Here is a 10,372-nt window from a genome sequence, read left to right on the forward strand (position 1 = left end):
AGATTATACCACAAAATATAAAGTACATTGAAAAAATATACGCAGAATGTCATAAGATCTGGATATCAAAGGTGTCTTCAAGTCATTTTCAAAGGCCACAGAATAAAAAATAAAATGTAGGACTATATAAAAATATAGAGCTTCTGCATGGCAAATAAAACATGGACTAAAATTAAGAGAGCTTACTGAATGGAAAAAATATAAGTATATATATCAGCAATCAGATAAAGAATTTATATCCAGGTATATATTTACAAAAAATCAACAACCAAAAATCTAAAACTTCCATAAAAATAGGTAGTTAAAATGAACAGGTACTTCTCTGAGAAAAAGTAAAGGATGACCAAAAAGCACATGAAAACTTGCTTGTTAGAAAAATTTAAATCAGGACAATAATGAGATACCATCTCTATTAGTGAAAAAAAACCACATAAAATACTGTAGAAATCTGTATTGATGGGGGTGTGGTTAAAAATTAAAGGCCACTCAACTACATCTGCTGGAAAGGTTTCTTGGTTAAACCTTTATGAAAAAAAAACAGAATGACAATATTTTAATAAACTCAGAATTGTGTAGTAATATGACCCAGCAATTATACCTCTGGGTATGTAACCCCAACACACAAAACAGTTATTCAAAAAGACACATGTGCATCATTATTCTTTGCATCACTTAGTACAATAGCTAAAATATGGATTCAACCTAAGTGACCAATAATAGATAAGTGGATCATGAAGATGTGATATATATATACATATGTGTATTATACATATATGTATATGTGATATATACATATGTGTATATATATCACAATGGAATACTATGCAGCTTTATGGAAAGATGAAATCATGCCATTTGCTGCAACATGAGGGAACTTGAAGATGACATGTTAAATAAAATAATCCAGAGGAATAAACACAGGGTAATCTCACTTATATAAGGCATATAGAATAATTGAATGAGGAAATACAAAGTTTGAAAGACTGAGATGCCTAGATCACCTTTAGCCCCAGAGCACAGGGAGGAAAAGTACAGAGAAGGAAAAACAAAGGAGAGGGAAGAAGTGATAGATAGGAAGCAGAAGGCAAGAGGATCTGAGTACAATGGTGGTAAAAAGAAGCAGTATAACTAATTATCCAAATCAATAACTCAACAACACTGAAAACATGAGATCCAAATTCCAACAACCAACTTTTAACTGTCCACGTCAAGTTGAAGATGGAACTAAGGCAGTGGAAGGGAATCTGGGAACCTTGGTAGAGGTAAGAAAACTCTGATGTTGTGGTTGGTGCTTGATTATAGTATGTCTAAATCCCAAACATGAACTTTTTAAACCAAGTTTTTCCGTGAATTTTTTTTAATTTTTATTTTGACCATATTGGTTTACATATCTTTCACAGTAGTATTTTAGGAAATTCCCATCACCAAATTCGTCCTCCCTCCACCCTCGTTCCCTTCCTGCAACCCATATCCCCCACCTTCACCCCCCTGGGCTGCTAGAGTAAGTGGTCCCCTGTGTTTAGCTTACTTCTAGTGATCATATATCTGTTTGGGCCTGGTACCCTCCCTTGTTTCCCCCTCCATCTGAGGGGCGGAGCTAGATAGTTCAAGTTATGTGGTTTTGTTTGAAGGAAAGAAAAGCAATAGAATGGGGTAAAAAATCAAATAAGCTGAAAGTGGGCGGAGTCCTTCTAGAGGCTTTCGACCTCAGTTTGAGAGAGGACATGAAAAAGGTAATTGAAACACCACAACAATACAGAAAGAAATATAAAATAAAATACCCAGTGAGCACTGCAGCAATAAAGACAAGCACCACACAATAGTTCTGTGAAATTTTAAATCATATGATTATACACGATTTTGATTTTTTTTCCAAATCTGTAGGGTAAGCTACATTGCTTTAAATTGTGAGTAAACCAATTAAAAATAATTCCACCACACACTATGTACATGTAATGTGGTCCTGCTAAGGGAAGATTGAACAAGAGACAAAATTCGCTTATGGAAAGATGTCTAGCATAGTAACCAGAGGAAAATCAATTTAGAATAGAAACTTACTGTTAGGTCTTTTAATTTTTTTAATTTTTATTTTGATCATATTGGCTTACATATCTTTCACAGTAGTATTTTAGGTACATATTAACATTGAATCAGTGGAATACCCATCACCAAATTTGTCCTCCCCCCATCCCCATTCCCTTCTTGCAACCCATATCCCCCACCAACACCCCCCTGGGCTGCTAGAATAGGTGTTAAACCAAATTTTTAAAAATAGAATTAAAATCATACAGATTATAAAAACATAATTAAAGTCATGATAAAATACAATTGAAAATGTCTAGGTTTTTGAGTCTTCTATACTGGAATATAGTATATTAATCTAATGTCCATCAGTCTGATGCCCATCATTTACTACAGTGATAGAAAAATGGAGAAATTGCTATGAATGGGAGTCTCAGTAAAAGAAAATTTCTAACATTGATTGAAGAAATGTATTTTTCTTTGACAAAACATATAAACAAAAAATGTGAAGTTACTTGTCCTGAGATTAACATTTTCAGATTGAAGGAGAAGAGACATTATAGCCTAGAGAGCAGCAAGGGAAAAGACATTTAAAATGAAAGATAGCAACAATGCAGAAATGGACAGTTGCATCGAGGGTTGGGGAAGTAGTTCCAGCAGCTTTAGGTATGACTCACAGCAGGTTTGAGGATTTTCCTATCCCTGTCATTTCCCTGGAGTTGTTTGAATGAATTGTATGTGTGGAAGAGGAAATATTATTGCCATTAGCAAGCTGATTCCTAACCTAGGGGCTAAGCAAAGATTCTAACTGAGATATATACTATTACTGATTATAAAGTAGCTATCACATTTGATTGTTGATACTCAGACCTGACCTCCAGGGAATGAGCTGTATTTATTTTTGGAAAAATTTTAGAAATTTCCCAAAGAATTTAATTCAGGGTAAGTTTTGCTGATCAATTTATGACCATGATATATTTTTAACTTTTTTTTATTGAGGTCATTGTGAATTACAAGTCTTCCACAGTTGTATTTCAGGTATTTATGACAGTGAATTAGGGCTATTCCCACCATCAGTGTTGACCTCCCTCCACCATAGTTCCAAGCATACATCCATCCCTAGCCCCTGAATTACTAGTGTAACAGGTCCATTTTGTGTTTAGCTTGTTATAATTTGGGTCTCTTGATTCTGTTATCGTTGACTTTGGCTTGGATATTTAGAGCTGACCTCCTTTTTTCTCCCCACTCAATGTTCCTGAGACCACTTGGCCCCTGGGCCCATCCACTGATTTTTTTCCTTTTCTCAATTGTAAAAAAGACATAGAAATATGAGACGGAACAGAGTGATTCAAGTTCTATGGAAGTAAGCACCTCTATCTAAAATATAAGTAAAATTAAAAGAAGAAAAAAGAAGAGGGCAGAGGGACAGGTGTGGGCATATCAAATGTTGGGGAAATTAAAAGAAATTTCATTGGCCTAAGGGTGTCTCCACCAATAAAACATAGTGTCAAAAAAACAATTACAGGCTCCTGGCATGTTGGTTATCCAGCCCCAATGTCTCTCTTTACGGTCTCAGAAAAAAATTCTGCTCAGTCACAGTTGACAGTCAGTATTCTGTAGTTAGAAATCTTGGTTTTTGTACAGGTCCTAGGATGAAGCCTAGGATAAAGTCTTTCTTTGTGGTCTCAGGAAAACTGCTTAGTCGTGGTTGTTGTGTAGACAGTCTTTTGTAACTCAAGATATTGGTTCTTGCACAGATCCTAGGGCAGAGCAAATGACCATAATATTAAAGGCCATTAAAAGGCAGTTACAAAAGTACAACTCCTTAAATTAATACTATCTCCCATAATTTATACTGTAGAAAAAATAGTGATTGTTATAATAAAGGCAGGGAGGATGGGATTAATGAGAAAATTGTTTGTCTCTAGAACCGTAGTGGTGGGTACAATGAAGCTTATATCTTCAGGTGGTGTCAAAAGAAACTCCCTAAACTTTACAGTATGGCAAACCAATGGATTTACAGTAGTTTTATTTTGGGGAGCTGGGGAGCACACCTGGACATGCTCAGGGCTTACTCCTGTCAGTATTTGGGAAACCGTATGTGATTCTAGGATAACTTTCAGCCTGGTCATATTCAAATCAAATACACTATCTCTCTGTTCCCATATTTAATTTTTTGAATGGTATTTGAATGATAGCTGCTTACTACAAAACAAAAAAAGAACATGTATCTTGTGAGTGCTTATTTCTTTTTCAATTTAGCCTCTGGTACACATTTTTATCCCCTTTTCCTTATCACTTCTTCTAAGTACCTTCCTGTATCTTTCTTAGTGGGGTAAGCTGGCAGGAATAACAGGAGACCTGAATGTGAGGGAAAAATGAATACAAATTTTCAATTTCCACAATTTATTTTTAGTTTTTGTTCTGATTTGATCATAATGTGCTATCAGAATTTTATCATTTGATTCATACATCATCCTAGAAAATAAAATGTAGACTTGGAGATCAAGAAATCTACCCTTGATTAAGCTGCACTTTAGTTTTGGAAGATGCCTTAGGGAGCTAAAGAGTAGCTGTCCTGAGGTGAGGCCTCTTTGCCCAGCAGACACTCTTATCCTTGCTACTAGAATATAGGCAGTGATAATGCACCTGCTGTATACAAATCTTCATCTGCATACAAGTCTTCATCAGATGTAACTTACCAGTTTAGAGAAAATTCCACCCAGACTTGTTCTTGATCAAAATGTATTAAGGGTTTTTTTTTTCTGATTTTGGGGTCATACCAGTCGGTGCTCAGAGGTTTACTCCTGGCTCTGTGGCCAGGAAATTGGCCCTGACAGGCTCAGGGGACCATATGGGATGCTGAGATTCAAACCACCGTCGCAGTGGTCCTCAAACTATGGCCCGCGGGCCACATATTGTATTTGTATCTGTTTTGTTTCTTCATTGCAAAATAAGATATATGCAGTGTTCATAAGAATTCATTCATAAGTTTTGTTTTTACTATAGTCAGATCCTCCAATGTCTGAGGGACAGTGAACTGGCCCCCTGTTTAAAAAGTTTGAGGACCCTGATGGGTAGGCTGCGTGCAAGGCAACCTCCTACTGCTATGCTATCTCTCCAGCCCCAGGTTTTTCATTTTTGGAACCATCTCACATTTTAGAAATTTCTCACCAGTCTTTTTTTTTTTTTTTAAATGAAGAAGACACAGGAACACATCTAAAGCACTTGTGTACCTATTAATGATTTTCTACAAATCAGCTTCACAATCTTTTTTCTTTTGTCTCTCAGGAGCCAAAGTGAAGTGTATTTAATGTGTGCATTAGTATGTGACTCTTAGAATATATATATTTTTTGCCTCTGGATCACAGATTATATTTGAGAAATAGAAGAAGTGTACCTTTATATAACTGCAGAGAGAAAAAAGCTGTAAATTTCTAAGCACAAACAAGGACAAATTTCTACTCTAGCATTAGAAAGCTAAGGTCTTTTCAACTTGTAACATTTTTTTGCTCCAGGGGTTTTCAGTCTAATATTTTAATTGCTGACCCTGACAACAAATTTATCTTCTATAGAAAGTAATTGATTTTTCACAATTTATAAGTCACACAATATTCTAGCATTGTTTTGCAAAATCATATTGAACAATGAAAAGCAAAAGAAAATCAGAAAATTTATAGATGGAAAGAATAAAAAAGGAATGTACTTGCCTGGCTATCTTAAGCCATTTCACTTTTGTTGTGATGAATTCTAAAATATCAAACTATAGAATACGTTGGAGCTTTTCAAATAAATTAAAGTATTATATCAGATCACCTTAATGTAATTAAGCTATTTCAAGATTGGTAATTTTTACCTAAAATTACATTTACTTAATAAAAGCTTCAGGGACCAGAAAGATATTTGTAAAAACAGTCAATCCTGGTTCAATTCCCAGTACTGCATAGTTTAATGACATTATTAACTACATATTGTTCATTAACAATAAATGTTGTAAATGTTTTTATGATTTTATGTTCATAGATGTTTCCATATTCTTAGATAGGATCCCTATCTAAGATGTTTCTATATCCATTGAGTTCCAAAAGCAGCTCAGTTCATTTACTATTATTTAAAGAAAGTTGGGAAAGAAATTTTAGTAGATTTATTTGACTATGCAATATTTTTCCATATTTAAGACAATATGTCATAAATTGATTTTATGTAGGTTAATGAACAATTTTAATTACAGATAAGCAATTATTCTAGAACCATTTAAATCTTGAGTTCATGTTCATCATTTCAATTTTTTTAAATTTTTATTTTGATCATAGTGGCTTACATATCTTTCACATTAGTATTTTAGGTACATATTAACATTGAATCAGGGGAATACCCATCACCAAATTTGTCCTTCCCTCTTCCCTGTTCCCTTTCTGAAACCCATATCCCCCACAATCACCCCCCAGGCTGCTAGAGTAGGTGGTCCTCTCTTTGTCTAGCTTACTATCAGTGATCATACATCTGTTTGGTCCTGGTGCCCTCCCTTGTTTCTCCCTCTATTTGAGAGGCTAACCTACATAAATTGAATTATGTGGTTTTGTTTGAGGGAAAGAAAGTCAATAGAATGGCGTAAAGATTAAGCAAAAAAAATTAAAAATAAATAAATAAATAAATAAATTTTAAAAATATGCTGAAAATGGATGGAGTCCTTCTAGTGGCTATCTGCCTCAGTTTGAGAGAGGACATGAAAAAGGTAATTGAAACACCATAATAATACAAAATAAATGTCAAATTAAATATCTAGTGAGCCCTACAGCAATAAAGAGAAGCACCACACAATAGTCTCGGTTCTGAATTCAAATCATGCCGGAGTGCAAAAAGAAGGAGAAAGATAAGATAAAATAATATAAAAATAGAAAAGGAGACATCAACTTCAATATCTATACCAAAATAAAGACATCAAAAAAACAATCAATCAATTAATAAATAAAATATATGTGGAAAAATGATTATTTTGTGCTTTTTTTTCCTTTTTCCCCCTGCATAGGCACAGTAATTATTGGGAATATTATAGAGGAAATTCCCTTGGCCTAGGAGATACAGGATTTCTCCATCCCTGAAGTATACTGTCATGGGATTAACTATAGACTCCTTGCATGATCATTTACTCTCCCCTCGGTGCTTTTTTGGTGTATGGAAGACTTCTGCTTCATCATGGATGGTAAAATCAGTCCTCTGTATCTAGAGATCTTGGTGGCTGTGCAGCTCAAGGAATGAAGCTTATGATGAAGGCTTTCTTTGTGATTGTAGCAGTTCTGCTTCTTCAGTGTCGTTTTTAATTCATCTTCTGTAGTTGGTGTTCTTGGTCATTATGTTGCTCCTAGGATGGAGCCTGGGACAGTCTTTCGTTAAGTTTCTGGAAGACCCGTTCACTCGTGGTTGTCTCAATCAGACCTCTGGAATTGTATATCTTGTTTATTGAACAGATTGTAGACCAAAAGCTAGGTTAGAGCTTTTTGTTGCTGTTGTTGTTGGTCCCGGGATGCGTATTGTCTAGTCCTGGTTGTAACAACCAGTCATCTGTATATAGCAATCTTGGTTTTTGCACAGATCAAAGGGTGACATGTCTTCTGATTTTGTCTTATCGTTGGCTGGTGAGGAAGGATAACTTGCTCTTAGATCTGGTTGTTCCCATTTCCTTGTTGTCAAGTTATCAATTTAGAACTAGCATACATTGGGGTCAGAGCAGTATTATGAATGCCCTGGAGGGAACTTGGTTTCTGGAGCTGTTGTGGAAAACTGTCGTTTCTATGTCTGGGATCCAGGAGTCAAGGCTGGACGGTCGGTGCCTATTTCCCTTGGAGTCTAGGTTGGTTCCCCATGACATACATTCAGGGTGTGAGATGTCCTTGTGTTGTAAAAAAGTATAAATTCTTATCCCTAGTAGATAAGAGCTTGATTTTACAGGTAAAATTTCCCCTATTTTTAATATGCCTTTGTAGGAAGAAGTGGTGCTACATTATATTGCTGGTGGATTTGGGGGTGAAGAGAGAAAACAGTCCCATGACAAAAACTAAAAATATATATGCTCAGACATATCTAAAAAAAAAGAGTTTCTTAAGAGAAAAAAAGTATTAAATAAAAGACATAATTAAAGGAATAAAGTGGGGCCGGGAGGGATAGCATGGAGGCAAGGCGTCTGTCCTTCCTGCAGAAGGACGGTGGCTCACATCCTGGCATCCCACATGGTCCCCACCAGGGGCAACTTCCGAGCAAAGAGCCAGGAGCACCCTCCGAGCTCCGCCAGCTGTGACCCCAAAAGAAGCAATAAGCAAATCTAATCAAAAAACAAAAAGTAGAACAAAACAAAACAAAAACGAAGAAAGAAAGAGAGAAACAAAGAAAGAGAGAGAGAAAGAAAGAAAGAAAGAAAGAAAGAAAGAAAGAAAGAAAGAAAGAAAGAAAGAAAGAAAGAAAGAAAGAAAGAAAGAAAGAAAGAAAGAAAGAAAGAAAGAAAGAAAGAAAGAAAGAAAGAAAGAAAGAAAGAAAGAAAGAAAGAAGAAAGAAGAAAGAAAGAAAGAAAGAAAGAAAGAAAGAAAGAAAGAAAGAAAGAAAGAAAGAAAGAAAGAAAGAAAGAAAGAAAGAAAGAAAGAAAAAGAAAAAACGAACAAGGGGTGAAAAAAGAAAAAAAGAAAGGGAGAAAGTGATACAGGATATTACTTTACATTTGGGGCGAAACAGTATAAGAGGTAGTGTTATATAGGTCTATGGTTATGATGATAGTATAGGCTTCCCCATTGTCTTTTGAGATTTCCTCCTGAGGTGTGGGCTCCACGCTGGGAGGTCATGGGTAGAGTTCTTGCAATGGCAGTCCTTTTGGAGCTTATCTGGTATTAAGCCACAGTCCACAATAGGGAAAGGTAATTAGGAGGGCCACACTGCATGAGTCAGTCGGGGTGTTGGTTGTATTTTCTTGCCAGGAACGAGGTGTGAGCTTGAGTGGGTGTCTCTTCACTTGGGAACTGGGTACTGCTTCGTTGGTGTAGGAGGTTGGTCTTAATGCCTAGTTAAGAACTGAGGGTGAAGAGTTATAACATGGTGGGGATATCGGGGATTGGATTAAGGTGTGAAGGGATAGTCAGGCTTCTGAGTGGGGGAGAGGGGATAGTACATGGGAGGGGTTATAGGTTAATAGGTATGGATTTTTTGTGGTTTAGATTTGTCTCTTAAGGAGGATTCCTATCTCTGTGGGCTCCTGCCCCCATATAAACATATAGAAGTTAGCTTTGGTATATATTAATGTAGAAAGGTGGGGAGGGCAAGAGATAGGCTGAGTACAGAAAGATAGATAGGTATAGTACTTGTAAGGAAAGGAAACTAACAGATCAACTTTTGGATATGTATAGGTTTTGTGTCTCGAGTACTAACCATTGTGTTAGTGAGGTCTATCTATATAGGTGTTTACCCTTTGCAGTATTGTCCGCAACACCCTTTATATCAGCTTTCTTTTCTTTCCTATAGAGAAGGTAACAGTATGGTTTTTATTTGACCTGAATTGAATTGATGGTAATGAGGAGAAGGTGGAAGAAGAGGGAGACAAGAAGAGAGAAAAGGGAAAACAAAACAGAACAAAAAAAACAACAATTAAACAACAACCACAACAACAACAACAAAAATATGAAGTAATGAGAAGAGAGAGTAAAAGAGCAAGGGCATGTTAGTTTGCTTGAATGTGTTCGATACTTAGGCCCTGTAGTAAAAATCTGTAGGTCACGGTTGTTGCTTTGGTGGTCTGGCTGGTCATGCCTTCAGGTCCTAAAAGAAGGAATAATCTAGAGATAAAGGGTATATTAAAGAGTCATATATCAACATTTTCATGATACAAGCTGAGTATGTTGCCTCGTGTGACTCAGTACCGCATTTCAAATTTTTATAAAAGCCTGTCATCTCTGTATTTCTCTTATTCTTTGAACTAATCACAGTTATGATTATTATGTATTTTGTGGTAGAAAATTGACTTCAGACTTCATATTTATTTATTTCAGGGTGAGTTTGGGCAACATACAGCAATTCTCAGGCTTTACAACTGACTGTGCTTAGATCTTATTCTTGTTAGTGCTCAGAGGACCATATGCAATGGCAAGAATTGAAACTGAGTCAGCTGTTCGCAAAGCAAATAACTTACCCACTATAGTATCACTCTGACCCTGAAATAGTTTTTGAAGCTAGAAAAAAGTTGCCTTATATCCAGAATTAATAATACATTAAAATATTTCATGAGTGCTTGAACATAAAGCAGACGGCGGTAAGCTCCATATTCTAGGCTTATGCCTTAGATAAAACTTTTGAATCGTGTTGATTAAATTAA

This window comes from Suncus etruscus, chromosome 1 (assembly GCF_024139225.1).
Source record: "Suncus etruscus isolate mSunEtr1 chromosome 1, mSunEtr1.pri.cur, whole genome shotgun sequence".
Lineage (NCBI taxonomy): Eukaryota > Metazoa > Chordata > Mammalia > Eulipotyphla > Soricidae > Suncus > Suncus etruscus.